This window comes from Dermacentor albipictus, unplaced genomic scaffold (genome assembly GCF_038994185.2).
Source record: "Dermacentor albipictus isolate Rhodes 1998 colony unplaced genomic scaffold, USDA_Dalb.pri_finalv2 scaffold_16, whole genome shotgun sequence".
NCBI lineage: Eukaryota > Metazoa > Arthropoda > Arachnida > Ixodida > Ixodidae > Dermacentor > Dermacentor albipictus.
The window spans coordinates 5,436,994-5,456,901 of NW_027225570.1; positions in this window are offsets into that span (position 1 = coordinate 5,436,994).

Consider the following 19,908-nt stretch of genomic DNA (forward strand, 5'->3'; position numbering starts at 1 on the left):
CAGACTAAGCCATTTGGGAGTTTACCTTGTGTGAAGTAGGCTGCAATTAGGTGAATACTGAAGTGATAATGTTCCTGCTCTAGACAATGGTTCACTCAGTTTACTCAGCCGGGCTTGCTGGTACAACAACATAATGTGGGAAGCAATACAAAAACGGGGCTAATGGCATCTTCATATGGTTGTTTTCGAACAGTTGCTCACAGGCACTCCCAAAAGACCGATCTTGTTTGGATGGTGGAAAAGGGGCACTCTGGCTACAGTCAAATGATCCTTTCCAATTGTACCAGATCAAAGCGCTGAGAGAAATCTGGTTGGTTTCTGGTTAACACGATCTAGCCCTTTTCTTGATTGCACTGGTGAAGGGACACCTCCACGTACTCCATTCACGGTGACAATGATTATCATCAGCAGTGGCGCTGGCTGCATTACCGGAAGTTACCCTGAGCTTTTGTTTCCTTCAGTCTCACTGCTTAGGAAAGAGCAGCTGGCTGTTCAGTTGGCGTAAGGTATCTCCTGCTTGACTTAATACCAGAGTATGGCCCACTGTGATTCAGAGGATCACAGCGACCATTCGGAGATGCCATAAGAATTTGTAATTAGTTTCTTCCATTTTAGTCCCGCTTTTGAGCTGTTAGCTGTATCATGTTGGTTTATTTTGATGTGTTGTTGCCGCCACCCAGATGGCGACAGCTGTTGTCATTTCGTTGATACTGCCTTCTCTCCATCCTCAGCCTCACCCTCATCACAGGACAAAGAACAACAAAACTTTGTCACCATTGCCACTGCATGGCAGACAATTCAAGCCCTAGCAAACCAGCCAATATGCATATAACACTGTATTTTGACCAACAGTGCGCATTCAGCGACCAATTTTTCGGACATGCTCGATGATTGGGACGTCTCCGCGGCACCGCCACATGCGGTAACCTATAGAGTCAATTTGTACGGATGTATGAAATGTTGGTTGCTTAATTCTTTCACCGTCACATTTCTCAAGACTTTTTGCCCTGACTGCAGATCCAAGCAGCAATAATCGAAGCCACCACCGCCATTATCTTGATTATTTTGTAGCCTCAAATCAGCGCTCTTGCATACCGATCTGCTGGCAGCCATAGCCAGCCTAGCCCTCTGACCTTCTCCATCTGAGAAACACCGTAAAACTGAATTCTATGCTCATCAGTTCAGAAAATCTGATAATTCGGACCCTTCCTCTGGTCCCGGAAGCATACGCATCCTTTATTAACATCAAACTCTTGATAATTCAGGCATATTTGTTAACCGGATAATCCTTAGAGCGCAATAGGGCAAAAGTGGCACTAGTGTTAGACCAAAACGAAACAGCGAAGTCCGCATCGCCCTAGTCGTCGGCAAAAACCATAAAGGAATGCCAGAATAATCGGAACACTTTGTGCCTGTTTGTGCCCTTTATAGTCTTTATATTTTTGTATTTACGATTGCACATGACACCGCGTCGACCACGTGCCTTTAGAACTGCATATCACTTTGTTAATAAACAACGGAACAATATTTCACAATTGTGTATACAAGTTTGGAGCTCTTACAGTGAACCCGATGGTATGGTCTTTGCAACAGACAACATAGTGCTAGTCAGCAGAGTAGCAAAACCATGATAGCGTCTAGTGTCCACGGCTTCTTCGGCGGCCGTCACATCGAATAGTAGTTTTGTTTTCACTGGAAGCTTGCGTTGGCTACGTGTCTTCTGCATGATTGCCATTCTTAATCTCATCGATAGGGACCATGGTTTTGTCCACAGCGGTTGCAGCAAACAGTACTGTTTTGACTTGGTGCACATTGGCCATGTTCCTTTAGAACTGCATATAGTCACCATCCCTGGTTGCATTGCCATCAATTACAGTTTTGTCTGCAGCGGTTGCATGAAACTGTTTCATTTTGACTCGGAGCACACGGGCCGCATGCATTCAGAACTGCTTGGGTCGCCATGATTGCATCGACCAAGGTATATGTACACATGGTAGCGAAGGTGCCATAGAAGCCCATATGACCTGCAATGATAGCTTGGATGGATGGAAGGATGGATGGAAGGTAGGAGCGTCCCCTTTGAAACGGTGTGATGGCAGTTGCGACCATGCTCAGCTTTTTATGGCTTGGATGGACGGATGTTATGAGCGTCCCCTTTGGAACGGGGCGGTGGGTTGCGCCACCAAGCTCTTGCTATTATACTGCCTAATGTCCTACCTAGGTTAAACAACAAAAAAAAAACACTATGAACTAGCACACCCAAATTTTCTGATCCCCTATTACGAACTGTGCTTCTGTACATCTGTTTTTTGTCGTTTCTCTACTTTTATTCCACCAATCCTCCAATTGCCTCTTACTAATGCCTATTGCGGACATGTTTATTTTTCCACTGCTCCTGCTGTACCCAAGGGCTTCAAGGAGGCCAGTAGTACCTAAATCGACCGCTGGGTAGACGTCTTCACATTCTAATAAAACATCGTCCACAGTATCCGTAGCTTTACCGCAGCAAGCACATCCTTCTTCTTCCTTCTTATATATCGCTTTATAGGTGCGTGTTCTAAGGCATCCCGTTCTCGCTTCAAAAAAGTAATGAGCTTCCCTTTGAGTTATCATAATTTGTTTTTTTCCTGATTTTGTTTTTTCCTCTTAAGTAGTTACTCGTGACAGGTTTCTTTTCCATTGCCGCCACCCATGAGATTATTTCAGCCTCTCCGACTTTCCGCTTCACCTTTTTTGCTGTGTTGCCCACCCTACAGGCCGCATACTTGCTGGTAAGCTTCCTAGTTCTTTTCCTCCACTGTGAATCAATGTTTTTCCTGTACAAATACCTGAACACTCTCCCAGCCCATTTACTTTCTTCCATATTCCTCAGCCGTTCTTCATACTCAATTTTACTGCGAGCTTCCCTCACTTCAAAATTAGTCCAGCCAACATCACCCTGCACTGCTTCATTTGTAGTCTTCCCGTGAGCGCCCAATGCGAGGCGACCCACTGAACTTTGGTTCCCGTCGAGTCCTGATTGTACCCCTGATTTAAAGCAAACTACCACGTTTCCAAAAGTAAGTCTTGGAACCATTACACCTTTCCACGTACCTCGGAGGACCTCGTACCTATTGTATCCCGATAGCGCTCTGTGTTTCATTATGGCCGCATTTCTCTTCCCCTTTACTGTTATGGTTTTTTCCTGTGCTTCCATATATCCATTGCCTTCGTTTATCCATATACCAAGGTATTTATATTCTTTTACCCGATGTATTTCTTGGCCCTGTATCTGTACTGTCTGTTCACTGTTTTCATTGAATACCATAACACCTGATTTTCTAACACTAAATTTCAAACCTAAATTGTTGCCTTCCTGTCCACAGATATTAGCCAGACGTTGCAAATGACTTTGTTTGTTAGCGAGCAACAAAATGTCCGCATAAAATAAACCTGGGAGCTGCTGCTCTATTACTGTACCGGCCTGTTTGTATGAGAGATTAAAACCGATATTACTACCTTTAAACGCCCTCTCCATCCTCACCATGTACATCATAAACAGCAGCGGGGATAAAGGGCACCCCTGCCTCAGTTCCTTGTTGATATGAACTTTCTCCTCGCTCCTCATCCCTTCCAATTCCACGCAAACGGTATTTTCTAGGTAAATCTCTCTCAAAAGCTGTAGACAATAGTCACCTAAGCCTTGCCCTTCCCGAACATCCCACAAAATGTTGCGGGCTACTTTGTCATAAGCTCCCGTAATGTCTAAAAAGGCCACATATAACGATCTGCTTTCTACTTTTGATATTTCAATACACTGAGTAAGAACAAACAAGTTATGATCCAAACGCCAACCTATTCTGAAGCCATCGTGAAGTTCGCCCAAAATGCCATTATTCTCTGCCCAAGCTTGAAGCTTTAATTTGATTGCCTGCATTGCTACCCTGTATATTACCGATGTAATGGTGAACGGTCCATACGAGTGAATTCTATCTTTTTCCCTCTTACCTTCATAAATTAAATTCATTCTACATTGTCGCCAACTGTCTGGTGTTCGTCTATCTTTTAAAGTTTTTTCCACTGGTTTCACCAGAGCTTCCTTATTTTTTGGTCCTGGTTCATTAATCAGCCTAACGGGAACATCGTCTAGACCTGTGGCTGTGAGCTTAGGAATTTTCTCTTCGGCTTTCTTTAGTTGAAATTTTTCAGCTCCAGCTCCTTATCCGCCTGGGTCTCTTTCATGCTCTTTTTTTCTTCAAATACAACCTCAGCATTGCCTTCGAAAGATACGGCTGTTATTTTTCGGATGCAATTTATGGCCGCTTCTTCCTCCAGTCTGTTTTCATCTTCGTCTAGGATATGTTGTTGTATGGTTGTTGACTTCCTGCCTAATAATTTTATGTGGTTCGAAAACATTCTAGGTGCGGCCTTCTTTTTCTCACGTATTTCTGACAACCAACATTCACTTTCACCTTTTTAATTTTGCTTGCACTAGTATTTGAACCATATACTTTTTCTCCCGGTATATTTCCTATTTACTGACTACTTCATCCTGCGGCAAGCCGGCAACTGCGCCTTGTTTGCCTGCCTGTGCTCTCGAGATGCTTTCTGTCGTTCGGCGATCGCTTCTCGTATCTCCTTGTTCCACCAGCTTTTCGGTTTCTTTTTTTCCTTTCCAACGAACATGTTGTTTCTCTTTCCGTATTTCTGTCGTTATTACACTTAGAAGCTCACCATATTCCCACTCCTTACTTGGCCACTTGCCAAGTTCTTCTTCAACTCTAGTGACTATATTTGCTATTTGTTCAGCGTTCAAATTTGGACTGGCCATTGTGCTTTCCTTGCTCTCTTTCCCAGCTACATATCCCATTTTCAAAATGATGCGTTTATGGTCACTCCCTATGCTGCTAAACCCTTCCTCATCGATGACCATTTCTCTCAACTTATCATGAATTACTTCTGTCATCAGACAGTAATCAATGGTCGATTGCCGGTTTCCCACTTCCCACGTGATCTGTCCTTCACACTTAGGCCCTGTATTCACAATCACGAGGTTATGTTGCTCGCAAAGGTCTAGCATTGACATCGCGTTTTTGTCGGTATAGCCATCTAAATCCTGTATGTGGGCATTCATGTCCCCTAATAGGATAATTTCAGCACTATTCCCGAAACCCTTAATATCAGCGCTTATGCGTTCCACTAACTCTTTATTCTTCACTGTGCAATTATTTCCAGTCCACAAATACGTAACGCCCAGCCAAGTTTTTTTCCCACTCATTGTACCTGATAACCAAAGATGCTCTTGACATTTTGAATTTACTCTTTTGCATTTGGCTCCCTGATGGATGAGCATTCCGACTCCCCCTCCCTTTCTTTCCGACTTAGCTCTGTTGCACCCTTCCCATACATAATTCTCAATAACTGGCGGCTCTTCTGAGTCTCTAAGGTGCGTTTCTGTAACCGCATACACACCTACTTGTTCTCTATGTAACTGCTCCTCAATCTCTGCCCACTTTTCCTTTCTTCTGCTGCCCTGCATGTTTATATAGCCTATTGCATGGCGAGCTCTGTTTCTTGCTTTCCTCCTTTTTCTATTGTCGACGGTGATACTTTTCTGAGGTTCCCTTAGGGGACCTTCTTCATTACTATCTACTCTTGCCTCCTGAGCGCCCACGGGCCCCCTAAAAAAGCAAGAGCGTGACCACCAAGCCGCCAGCCCACTTCTCGAGCCAGCTTGTAATTGAAGTGGATCCCGTCTCGTTTAAAACCACCACAACTTCTCACTTCCCTGTTTACTTCGACAACCTCGAAGCCTTTCTCTCGGTTCATTTCCACACTGCCTCACTAGCAGCTACTACGGCTCTTTGTACGTGACTCACGTACAGGCACCTCCCTCACTGTGCACACCATGATCTGCACCTAAGGGGATAGTTTGCGCAAGTCGTCCACTCCCTTCGCCAAGTGCTGGGCTAGTCCAGTCCCTTTCCTGTTTACAACGTCATTTAGCCAACCTGCTATTATGACAAGGTTGCTCACTTGAGCATTTTCTGCGAGCTTTTCTTTTGCTTGCTCCATGACAGAACCCAGTGTCCGTCCTGGAAATGTCCCTACCGCCACTCTTTTGTCGCCTTTCACCCTCTCCACAATTGCTTTTGAGCACCCAGCCAGGTTTGAATCGCCGGCGATAATCACCCTTTCACTCTCTCCTACCTCGCCCTGCTTCCCTTGGTCTTTTTCCGCGTGATTCGGACTCGAGAAGGGGCATTGTCCCTTGGGCTCCTGCTTTTTCCGCGTGGCGGCCTCAAGGTAGGTGCCGCTCTTCCAGCTAACCCTTAATCACGCTGCATGCATTCCACGTACTTTGCTGACACTCCCTCGCCAGTCAAGTCCGAGGTATGCATTCCATTGTCACACGCTTTCTCGTTCACAATGGCGGCCCTATTCAGATTTTCCTCGGCTGCTTCAAGTCTCTTTTGAACTACCTTCCGTCCATCACGCTCCATGTTTAGCTCATTTTTGAGCTCTCGCAACGTTTTGAGAAGCTCTTCGTGGAAAGCCTCCATTTTCTGCAGCCTAGTATCGACATCACATTGTGTGCCGGTTGATTCGATGCCCTCTCCACTCTCATCCGTCTCCTCATCTGCCTTGAGAGACCTGCCACGCACTGCTTGCCTTCCCGTCTTTCTCACCATGTATTGTACGGCTTTTTGCAAGTATAACAGTACTATAATAATGCTACTACTGATGCAAATACCATAGTGCTATATCAATGTAGAGTGCGTGCCTTTTAGCATATACCGATACGCACAGGATCCAAATCATCAAAATGTCGCAAAGCAACTCTCATCACTGTTTCAAAAGCAGTCAATGTCGTGGAGACCGAAGGTATGACGCGCTCTCGGACGCGCTCAACCACGTGGCCACACTCTCACTTTCCTACCAAAATACGTACAGTAAAACCACTAATAGCTATTTGTCTTGCCACTTCCAAGCTACCATTTACAGACTACAAACACTCAACGTCCACCCAGTTGCACGTGTTGGAGCACGTGGTACGAAAGGACGCTCTAACCATCCTGCAAAACCAAATGTACACGAAGCACACCCGCGCACCCGAAATACGAGAGACAAAAAAGGAAAGAAAAAGAAAACCACCCAATTACTTTTTAAAGGCAAAAAATCAGCAAATAAAAAACAGAAGCAAACTCAAAGCACGCACAGTACCTTATGGTTTCATCGCTGCCAGGGAGCCCCGAAAAGCAAGTCCATTCGCCACAAAATCCAAACATGTGTGCCTGTGGAGGCATGGCAGCGCCATCTACATTTTGCGGAGCCAACTACTCGGCAAAAAAAAAAAATGCCGTTCAAGGTTTGTTGCCCCAAGTCTATTGCGCCAGCTAACATCACATCGCATATACAAAGCACACAACAGTACAAATGAAGGGTAAGCGAGAATATTCACCTCAACATCGGGTCTCAATGTAAGCTGGATACACCCATCTGTATATAGAGACCCGATTCTTTAAAGGCATAAATTACACTGGTGAGCCTTGAGAGTTTTCTATGAATTCACAGGAACGTGTTCACCTAGATTCTGAACTAAGTACCATATGCATGTGTCCGTGTTACCAACACACATCTGTTATTTTGCTATTAAGATTAACATTACGATGAATAATTCAGAAAAACCACACTTTAATCTTCACTATCACAGCATGCGTGCGACCTTTAGTTTTTGATATTATTGAATTCATACAAGAACTTAATAGTGAAAAGGCAGTTACAAAAGTTACTGATCAAATCTTATAAGGTCATGCCATGTATATTGCCATTACCTTTTATGGCTACGCACAAGAGAGTTTTGATGACATTACAGTGCTAAATATGGTAATACAATCTCGGAACATCTCAGCACGCAGCGCCAAGAGTGAACTTAAGCAAGCCTGCACAGTTTAGTACCCATAATAATTTGTGAATGGAAGAAAACAGCATGTGACCACATTTCTTCATTCTAATTACATTGTCTGTACTTTTTCAAATACTTTTTCAATAAGTAATGTGTAAAATATGGCTGCCGTGATGTGTTTTTGGTTGCTGCAGTCGCTTGGTGCCAAAAAGCTTTTTATATTAGGATACCACCTATTGCTTCTGGCCAATGCAGCATGCAAAAGCAGAGCCTTTGAAAGTAGCTCATGCTACTCATGGAAAACTCTTGTGGGAGGGTTGGAGTTGTAGGCGATTTTTAAAGAAACTCACTGTCCTCGTGGCAACTCTGATTGTTTTCAGCTCCTGGATTTGCTTCTGCGCTTGCAAAACACAAAAGCATGACTTTCAAGATCTGGTCTTTGGTGTTGTTTCTTTGAGGGAGCCATCGCAGAGAGTGCGATTTGGACACTAATTTTAAGCATAGTGCATGCTGATGGACGTGCCGCCGGTGGAAGCCTTGCTAAGTGCACTCGGGAAATGAAACAGTCGTCCGAAGTAATTTTCTGCGTTGCTGTTCATGCTCCTCTGTTTGATTCATATTTTTGGAGCGAAATAAGCAATACCTGTGCCTTGTTTGTAGTGTGCAAACCTTCAAGACAAATCGAAGAACAATTGGTGCGAGGTGGGGGTGCTCAAATACCTGCTAAAGCTTGCCAGTGACACGTTTCTAATTATTTTCTGCATGGCCTCACGAGAGGGAACAGCGGCAGCAATGGGTCGCCATGTTCAGCAGGAAATTTGCTGTTCTCACGCTTTCTTTTGTTATCTTACTGTTGGTTGCACTCAATCATATTTACATATTCATGATGGTAGGCAGCGCAATGACTGACAAAGACTGCAAAAAAAAAAAAAGAGCCAAGCACCATAAGTGCTAACTTACCCTGAAATTTGATGCAGAAGTGCATACATATAAACTGTGAAAAAAAAAAGAGATTATAGAAAAGAAAGTCATCATGTGCCAAGCCAAGCGTGCCACTCATTCTAAACCATCAACAGAAGGGAAACACGGAACGGAGCACTTTGTTGTGTATGTTTCTCTCCTGTGCGTCCCGTCCAAATGTTGTGCAATCCAATATCTGGTATGCTATACAGTTGAACCCACTTATAATAATATCGTTTTTCACAATGTATTGGCTACAATGATGAGAAGCTGCTGAAGCGTCAACTTTTGTTTCCTATGTATGTTTTCTATGATGAAACAACCCGCTTACTACATAACCAGCAAACTTTCCGGAAGGGAGCAGTGGGAGACTTGGCTCGCCAGCGAGGATCGGGAGATGCAACTAGCGCTCCTGGACCAGGCATGGCGGTCCACTCAAGCCAGTGGGGCCCTGGACTAGGGCCTCCCCCCACTCGCTTTCTGCACTTTTTTTAATAAACGTTTCGATATATATATATATATATATATATATATATATATATATATATATATATATATATATAGTGTGACACAAAAGAAACGAGACTTATGTGTAGCTTGAAAAAAATGTGGAGTTGGCAACAACTGTTTTGCTGACGTAATCCCACACACCTCCTCTATTCATGCGTCTAGTTTTAATGGAACCAATCACGCCAGTTGGGAGTGCTGCGTCATTAAGTGAACATATGCAACTGCATTCTGCCGGAAAAATGTCATGTGAAAACTGAACAGCGAATCAACATCAAGTTTCTTGTGAAACTTAAGAAATCAGCCATGGAAACATTTCAAATAATAACCGAGGCTTATGGAGATGTAACTTCGTCTCTTGCCCGTGTGTTTGAATGGCATAAGCGGTTTTCAGGGGGAAGAGACAGTGTGGAAGACGTGCTAGGCGCCCAAGGTCAGCAATTACAGACCCAAACATTGCCAAAGTTCGTGATGTGATCAGTGGTGACCGAAGATTAAGTGTTCGTGCAGTGGCGGAGTTGGTTCACTTTGATAGGGAAGCTGTTCGACACATTTTAACGGACCAATTACACATGAGGAAGATGTGTGCGAAGGTTGTTCCAAAAGTTCTGTCCGTTGACCAAAAACAGTGCCGTAATGACGTGTGTTTGGACATGTTAGAACGCACTGCAAATGAGCCAAATTTGTTGGAATCTGTTGTAACATGTGATGAGACATGTATTTTTAAATATGACCCAGAAAGTAAGCGCCAGTCAATGCAGTGGAAGTCTCCAGGATCCCCAAGACCCAAACATTTTTTTGCACGCATGTCAAAATCAAAATTTAAGGTAATGTTAATTGTCTTTGACATTAATGGAATTGTAATGATTGAGTAGGCTTCCAGTGGTCAGACTGTTAATCTACACTACTACATTGAAGTACTAAAAAGACTTCGTGAAAAAATTAGGAAAGAAAGGTCACAGTTAGGGAGTGATGGATGGCTGTTGCACCAGGACAATGCACCCGCTCGTACGGCCCTATCTGTCAAGCCGTTTCTGACCAGCAAAAACATTACTGTGATGGGGCATCCTCCTCATTCACCTGATTTGACTCCATGCGACTTTGTTTTACTTCCTAAAGTTAAATCTTGCTTAAAGAGAACCCATTTTACCTCAGTTGAAGAGGTTCAGGCAAAAACGGAGAATCTCCTAAAGGGCCTTCCAAAAACCTCATTCCAGAACTGTTACCAGCTATGGCAGCACCGAATGCAGAAGTGTGTGAATGCTGAAGGGGTCTACTTTGAAGGTGATAATGTCACTGAGAACTGATTCAGTGTGTACAATAAGTTATTGGACCAGTCTCGTTTCTTTTTGTGTCACACCTCGTATATACATATATATATATATATATATATATATATATATATATATATATATATATATATATATATATATATATATATATATATATATTAGTTTTAGAAACGAAGGTGCACACTTACGAAAATTGCATCTTTAATGTTTTTAACGTTTCGGCCGTGACACGGCCTTCGTCAGAATAAACCAATCGCCGAATAACCATTTGGTGCTGCCATTGCTGGTTTATTCGTTTCCAAAACTACCTATGCACCGGACCTACAAAACTCCTCATTGAATTATATATATATATATATATATATATATATATATATATATATATATATATATATATATATATATATATATATATATATATATATATATATATATATATATATTGTACTGAAGAAGAACGAGCAGTAGGCACTGCTTAGAGAAAGACGACAACAACGTGTGGTTGGAAGCCTTGTGCCTGTGTCGCCGAAGCTCTGTGTCCTCTCGCTGCGGTGCTCTGCTATCTGAGCGTTTTAGCAATCGAACTATAACGCCTGTTGACATTTGGTGGACGTGCTGGGCCCTTTCCAAACCTGGAACTGCGCAGCCGGACGCTCCCTACCGTTTCTGCCATGCCTCACGACGCCGCGCAGCCCGATCCTCCCCTGGCATCGCCTGTCGTCTGCTCCGGTGCTCTGCGCCAACGAGATCCTCCGGTCTTCAGCGGCAACGACGACCATGAGTTGGAGGATTGGCTCTCGTCATACGATCGCGTGAGTGCGCATAACAAATGGCATGACAAAGCTAAACTGACTAACGTCATCTATCTTTCTGGAGTCGCTAATCTCTGGTTCCGGAACCATGAATCCAATCTTTCCACCTGGACAGCATTTACCCATTCTTTCAAAGAAGTCTTCGGTCGCCCCGCTGTGCGCAAGCTTCGCGCAGAACAACGCTTGCGTAGTCGCGCTCAGCAAAAGGGTGAAAACTTCACAAGCTACATTGAGGACGTAGTGGACGTTTGCCTGCACATTAATCCCGCCATGCCCGACTCTGAAAAGATCAAGAATGTCATGAAGGGTATAGAGGATGACGCCTTCCAAATGCTCATAGCGAAGAATCCTCAAACGATTGACGAGGTCATTACACTGTGCCAGAGCTACGATGAGCTCCGCAAGCAACGCCTTACTACGCGCCTAGCTGCCACGCCCGACGACACGATTTCGGCTGACACCTCCAGTGCTGTTCCCGCCCACTCTTCGTTCCTCGATCAAATCAAGCAATTCGTTCGCAAAGAAGTCGCGCGCCAACTGTCACTGCTGCCTGCTACCCAGTCGTCTGAGTCCTCTTTGTCCCCGGAACTCCGACGCGTCATACACGAACAAGTCAGCGACGCACTACCTCTCGCTAATCAACCATCCTCAGCGCCGGTTCCGCTCACGTGCGCTGCCGTCGTCGCCAGGTCAAGACCACCGCCTGAAGTTGCGCACTACACCCCCACAAGCGCAGCCCCTACGCCCATCTCAAAACAGCTGCACCGCTACCTAGGCCCCCTGTTGATAATCCGTGGCGTACCCAAGACATTCCAGCAAAACTTTTTGTTGGGCTAGTTGGTGCATTACTGAAGTACTATAGCGCCAAACAGACGACACAGGTTCGACGCAGAACAGACGACACAGCGCTCGTCCGTGTCTCTTCTTCCTGTGTCGTCTGTTTGGCGCTATAGTACTTCAGTACCCAAGACAACCGGCCGATCTGCTTCGCGTGTGGCTTTGCTGGCCACGTGGCACGGTTCTGCCGCCGGCGGGGTTGGTATCCTCCCGATACTGCGAGATGTCAAGGGAATGCTCCTGACTCCCAGTCCCGCTATTCGCCACCAGTTCCGAACTTCGCTCCTTCATCTCCTGTTCCCCGAAGCTTCAACACTCGTCGGTCTCCATCTCCCCGTCGACGTTCCCTCTCCCCGTGGTCCGCCGCCCTCCAGCTGTGGAGGAAAACTAAAAGGCGCAGTTCCGGAGGCAAGAACTGTGTTCTCTTCGAACTGCTCAAGCCCTCGTTTATTCGCTCGAACATCATTGAAGTTTTTGCCGAAGGTGTCGCCGTTCACGCGCTTGTCGACACGGGTGCCGCAGTGTCCGTGATTGCCGACCAGCTTCGCCGTACGCTCCGAAAAGTCGCGACGCCGTTTTCTGTCATTTCGCTACGTACAGCCAACGCTGAGCCAACGCTGAGCCAATTGAGCCCTTAGGAACATGTACCGTCCGTGTCGCCATACAAGACAGTTTACACCACATTGAGTTTGTTCTTCCCCGCTGCTCTCACGCCATCATTCTAGGTAGCACTTCCTCTCATCTCATCACGCTGTTATAACTTGCGCTGACTCCATTTTGCGGCAGTCCTTCTGAAGATTTGCCTCCACCTTCTGCTCGGGTGTTCATCGCCACCGACGCTGATATCCCTCCTTTTTCTTCCGCCCTTGTACCCGTTTCCTGTGCTGCTTTCTGCGATTCCACAGTTCTTTTCTCGCCATCTCAACTTGCTCCACGCCGTCATCCCTTCTTGCTTCCCTTTGCCCGTCTTCCCTTTCGCCAGGGCTGCAGCGCACTTTACGTTTCGAATCCGTTTTCGTGTCCATCAAGCTTACATCGTGGCGAATGCCTCGGTTTTGCTGATGAATTCGACACGAGCTCTGTGTACGATGTGCCTGATGACTCGACTCCTCTGCAAGTTGACGCCATGGCTCTCCCTGTCTCTTCCCCTGCGCCTGCACGTGACCGAACGTTTGCTCCGTTTATTGATCCTAACCTCACTCCGAGTCAGCGCACGCAGATCGTCGACCTCCTTCACTAATTTAGAACTTCTTTCGACCTCCAAAAACAATGCTTAGGACGTACCTCCACAGTCGTTTATCACATCGACACCGGCAACCACGCGCCTCTACGCATACGTCCATACCGTGTGTCCGCGACGGAGCGCCGTGTCATCGATGAGCACGTAGGAGACATGCTTCGACGTGGCGTTATACAGCCATCACACAGTCCCTGGGCTTCTCCGGTAGTGCTGGTCAAAAAGGAAGATGGGACTATTCGTTTTTGTGTGGACTATCGACGTCTAAATAAGATAACCCGGAAAGATGTCTATCCTCTTCGCCGTATCGACGACGCACTGCACTGCCTCCAAGGCGCCGAATTCTTTTCGTCCTTAGACTTATGATCCGGTTATTGGCAGGTCCCCGTGACTGACGCAGACCGCCCGAAAACAGCATTTGTTACGCCTGATGGCTTATATGAATTTACCGTGATGCCCTTTGGCCTCTGTAATGCGCCTGCAACGTTTGAAAAAACGATGGATAACATCCTGCAGCGCCTCAAATTGCAGGCATGCCTTTGTTATCTCGATGACATTGTCATCCTTTCCCCGGACTTTTCTTCTCACCTGTTCCGACTCAAACGCGTGCTTGCTTGCCTTGCCGATGCTGGACTCCAGCTCAACTTAAAGAAATGTCGCGTCGCCGCCCGGCAGCTAGTCATCCTTGGCCACGTTGTTTCGAAAGATGGTGTGCTCCCAGATCCAACCAAACTCCAAGCCGTTGCCGGATTCCCACGACCAAAGACCACAAAAAAACTCCGCAGCTTCATCGGATTATGCTCCTATTTTCGTCGTTTCATCCGCAACTTCGCCACCATAATAACGCCTTTGACGCAGCTTCTCGCGGGTAACCACGACCTCTTGTCCTGGCCGCCAGTTTGCGATGCCGCATGCACGACGCTGCGCCGTCTTCTAATCTCACCCCCCCCCATACTCCGACATTTTGACCCAAGCGCCCCGACAGAAATACACACGGATGACAGTGGCGTCGGCATTGGCGCTGTTCTTGCACAACAAAAGACTGGCTTCGATGAATACGTTGTTGCCTTCGCTAGCCTCGCACTCACGAAAGCGGAAGCAAACTATTCTGTTACAGAAAAAGAATGCCTGGCTATCATTTGGGCCGTAACTAAGTTTCGTCCTTACCTCTACGGCCGCCCGTTCGACGTCATCACGTCGAACGCATTCTGCTGGCTGTCGTCCTTGAAAGATCCCTCAGGCCGCCTCGCTCGATGAGCGCTTCACCTCCAAGAGTATGATATTCGAGTGCTGTACCGCTCTGGCCGTAAACATTCGGACGCGAATGCCTTGTCTCGCTCCCCAGTGTCAGGACAGCCCAATCATCAGAAAGTACAAATATGCGAGTCCTCCCTCACCGCCACGGGTATGCTTTCGGAGCAGCAGAAGGATCCATGGATCCTTGCTATGCTGGCTTTTCTGTCAGACCCATCAGGGCCTTCTACTGGCCGTGCATTGCGTCACCAAGCACACCACTTTGCTGTTCGTGACGGGCTCCTATACCTTTCAGAAAAGTCTTTATTGCGACCGGCGTAAGCCCCAGGAGAGTGCCTGTGCAAAGCAAGGCGATGGAACCCTTTTCTACCGCAGCACCGATAGCACGCAGCGATCTACCACGCCTCGAGCGTTATGCGACGCGTCTCAGTTTCTGAAAAGTCTTTATTGCGACCGGCGTAAGCCCGAGGAGACTGCCTGTGCAAAGCAAGGCAATGCTACCATTTTCTACCGTTGTAGCGAGAGCGCGCAGTGATATATCGCGCCCCGAGTGTTATGCGACGCATCTCAGTTTCAGAGAAGTCTTTATTGCGACCGGCGTAAGCCCCAGCTGGGAGAGTGCCTGTGCAAAGCAAGGCGGTGCAACCCTTTTCTACCGTTGTAGCGAGAGCGCGCAGTGATATATCGCGCCCAGAGTGTTATGCGACGCATCTCAGTTTCAGAGAAGTCTTTATTGCGACCGGCGTAAGCCCCAGCTGGGAGAGTGCCTGTGCAAAGCAAGGCGGTGCAACCCTTTTCTACCGTTGTAGCGAGAGCGCGCAGTGATATATCGCGCCCAGAGTGTTATGCGACGCATCTCAGTTTCAGAGAAGGTTTTATTGCGACCGGCGTAAGCCCCAGAGGGGAGAGTGCCTGTGCAAAGCAAGGCGGTGCAACCCTTTTCTACCGTTGTAGCGAGAGCGCGCAGTGATATATCGCGCCCAGAGTGTTATGCGACGCATCTCAGTTTCAGAGAAGTCTTTATTGCGACCGGCGTAAGCCCCAGCTGGGAGAGTGCCTGTGCAAAGCAAGGCGGTGCAACCCTTTTCTACCGTTGTAGCGAGAGCGCGCAGTGATATATCGCGCCCAGAGTGTTATGCGACGCATCTCAGTTTCAGAGAAGTCTTTATTGCGACCGGCGTAAGCCCCAGCTGGGAGAGTGCCTGTGCAAAGCAAGGCGGTGCAACCCTTTTCTACCGTTGTAGCGAGAGCGCGCAGTGATATATCGCGCCCAGAGTGTTATGCGACGCATCTCAGTTTCAGAGAAGTCTTTATTGCGACCGGCGTAAGCCCCAGCTGGGAGAGTGCCTGTGCAAAGCAAGGCGGTGCAACCCTTTTCTACCGTTGTAGCGAGAGCGCGCAGTGATATATCGCGCCCAGAGTGTTATGCGACGCATCTCAGTTTCAGAGAAGGTTTTATTGCGACCGGCGTAAGCCCCAGAGGGGAGAGTGCCTGTGCAAAGCAAGGCGGTGCAACCCTTTTCTACCGTTGTAGCGAGAGCGCGCAGTGATATATCGCGCCCAGAGTGTTATGCGACGCATCTCAGTTTCAGAGAAGTCTTTATTGCGACCGGCGTAAGCCCCAGCTGGGAGAGTGCCTGTGCAAAGCAAGGCGGTGCAACCCTTTTCTACCGTTGTAGCGAGAGCGCGCAGTGATATATCGCGCCCAGAGTGTTATGCGACGCATCTCAGTTTCAGAGAAGTCTTTATTGCGACCGGCGTAAGCCCCAGCTGGGAGAGTGCCTGTGCAAAGCAAGGCGGTGCAACCCTTTTCTACCGTTGTAGCGAGAGCGCGCAGTGATATATCGCGCCCAGAGTGTTATGCGACGCATCTCAGTTTCAGAGAAGTCTTTATTGCGACCGGCGTAAGCCCCAGCTGGGAGAGTGCCTGTGCAAAGCAAGGCGGTGCAACCCTTTTCTACCGTTGTAGCGAGAGCGCGCAGTGATATATCGCGCCCAGAGTGTTATGCGACGCATCTCAGTTTCAGAGAAGTCTTTATTGCGACCGGCGTAAGCCCCAGCTGGGAGAGTGCCTGTGCAAAGCAAGGCGGTGCAACCCTTTTCTACCGTTGTAGCGAGAGCGCGCAGTGATATATCGCGCCCAGAGTGTTATGCGACGCATCTCAGTTTCAGAGAAGTCTTTATTGCGACCGGCGTAAGCCCCAGAGGGGAGAGTGCCTGTGCAAAGCAAGGCGGTGCAACCCTTTTCTACCGTTGTAGCGAGAGCGCGCAGTGATATATCGCGCCCAGAGTGTTATGCGACGCATCTCAGTTTCAGAGAAGTCTTTATTGCGACCGGCGTAAGCCCCAGAGGGGAGAGTGCCTGTGCAAAGCAAGGCGGTGCAACCCTTTTCTACCGTTGTAGCGAGAGCGCGCAGTGATATATCGCGCCCAGAGTGTTATGCGACGCATCTCAGTTTCAGAGAAGTCTTTATTGCGACCGGCGTAAGCCCCAGCTGGGAGAGTGCCTGTGCAAAGCAAGGCGGTGCAACCCTTTTCTACCGTTGTAGCGAGAGCGCGCAGTGATATATCGCGCCCAGAGTGTTATGCGACGCATCTCAGTTTCAGAGAAGTCTTTATTGCGACCGGCGTAAGCCCCAGAGGGGAGAGTGCCTGTGCAAAGCAAGGCGGTGCAACCCTTTTCTACCGTTTTAGCGAGAGCGCGCAGTGATATATCGCGCCCAGAGTGTTATGCGACGCATCTCAGTTTCAGAGAAGTCTTTATTGCGACCGGCGTAAGCCCCAGAGGGGAGAGTGCCTGTGCAAAGCAAGGCGGTGCAACCCTTTTCTACCGTTGTAGCGAGAGCGCGCAGTGATATATCGCGCCCAGAGTGTTATGCGACGCATCTCAGTTTCAGAGAAGGTTTTATTGCGACCGGCGTAAGCCCCAGAGGGGAGAGTGCCTGTGCAAAGCAAGGCGGTGCAACCCTTTTCTACCGTTGTAGCGAGAGCGCGCAGTGATATATCGCGCCCAGAGTGTTATGCGACGCATCTCAGTTTCAGAGAAGTCTTTATTGCGACCGGCGTAAGCCCCAGAGGGGAGAGTGCCTGTGCAAAGCAAGGCGGTGCAACCCTTTTCTACCGTTGTAGCGAGAGCGCGCAGTGATATATCGCGCCCAGAGTGTTATGCGACGCATCTCAGTTTCAGAGAAGTCTTTATTGCGACCGGCGTAAGCCCCAGCTGGGAGAGTGCCTGTGCAAAGCAAGGCGGTGCAACCCTTTTCTACCGTTGTAGCGAGAGCGCGCAGTGATATATCGCGCCCAGAGTGTTATGCGAGGCATCTCAGTTTCAGAGAAGTCTTTATTGCGACCGGCGTAAGCCCCAGAGGGGAGAGTGCCTGTGCAAAGCAAGGCGGTGCAACCCTTTTCTACCGTTGTAGCGAGAGCGCGCAGTGATATATCGCGCCCAGAGTGTTATGCGACGCATCTCAGTTTCAGAGAAGTCTTTATTGCGACCGGCGTAAGCCCCAGCTGGGAGAGTGCCTGTGCAAAGCAAGGCGGTGCAACCCTTTTCTACCGTTGTAGCGAGAGCGCGCAGTGATATATCGCGCCCAGAGTGTTATGCGACGCATCTCAGTTTCAGAGAAGTCTTTATTGCGACCGGCGTAAGCCCCAGAGGGGAGAGTGCCTGTGCAAAGCAAGGCGGTGCAACCCTTTTCTACCGTTGTAGCGAGAGCGCGCAGTGATATATCGCGCCCAGAGTGTTATGCGACGCATCTCAGTTTCAGAGAAGTCTTTATTGCGACCGGCGTAAGCCCCAGAGGGGAGAGTGCCTGTGCAAAGCAAGGCGGTGCAACCCTTTTCTACCGTTGTAGCGAGAGCGCGCAGTGATATATCGCGCCCAGAGTGTTATGCGACGCATCTCAGTTTCAGAGAAGTCTTTATTGCGACCGGCGTAAGCCCCAGCTGGGAGAGTGCCTGTGCAAAGCAAGGCGGTGCAACCCTTTTCTACCGTTGTAGCGAGAGCGCGCAGTGATATATCGCGCCCAGAGTGTTATGCGACGCATCTCAGTTTCAGAGAAGTCTTTATTGCGACCGGCGTAAGCCCCAGAGGGGAGAGTGCCTGTGCAAAGCAAGGCGGTGCAACCCTTTTCTACCGTTTTAGCGAGAGCGCGCAGTGATATATCGCGCCCAGAGTGTTATGCGACGCATCTCAGTTTCAGAGAAGTCTTTATTGCGACCGGCGTAAGCCCCAGAGGGGAGAGTGCCTGTGCAAAGCAAGGCGGTGCAACCCTTTTCTACCGTTGTAGCGAGAGCGCGCAGTGATATATCGCGCCCAGAGTGTTATGCGACGCATCTCAGTTTCAGAGAAGGTTTTATTGCGACCGGCGTAAGCCCCAGAGGGGAGAGTGCCTGTGCAAAGCAAGGCGGTGCAACCCTTTTCTACCGTTGTAGCGAGAGCGCGCAGTGATATATCGCGCCCAGAGTGTTATGCGACGCATCTCAGTTTCAGAGAAGTCTTTATTGCGACCGGCGTAAGCCCCAGAGGGGAGAGTGCCTGTGCAAAGCAAGGCGGTGCAACCCTTTTCTACCGTTGTAGCGAGAGCGCGCAGTGATATATCGCGCCCAGAGTGTTATGCGACGCATCTCAGTTTCAGAGAAGTCTTTATTGCGACCGGCGTAAGCCCCAGCTGGGAGAGTGCCTGTGCAAAGCAAGGCGGTGCAACCCTTTTCTACCGTTGTAGCGAGAGCGCGCAGTGATATATCGCGCCCAGAGTGTTATGCGACGCATCTCAGTTTCAGAGAAGTCTTTATTGCGACCGGCGTAAGCCCCAGAGGGGAGAGTGCCTGTGCAAAGCAAGGCGGTGCAACCCTTTTCAACCGTTGTAGCGAGAGCGCGCAGTGATATATCGCGCCCAGAGTGTTATGCGACGCATCTCAGTTTCAGAGAAGTCTTTATTGCGACCGGCGTAAGCCCCAGAGGGGAGAGTGCCTGTGCAAAGCAAGGCGGTGCAACCCTTTTCTACCGTTGTAGCGAGAGCGCGCAGTGATATATCGCGCCCAGAGTGTTATGCGACGCATCTCAGTTTCAGAGAAGTCTTTATTGCGACCGGCGTAAGCCCCAGCTGGGAGAGTGCCTGTGCA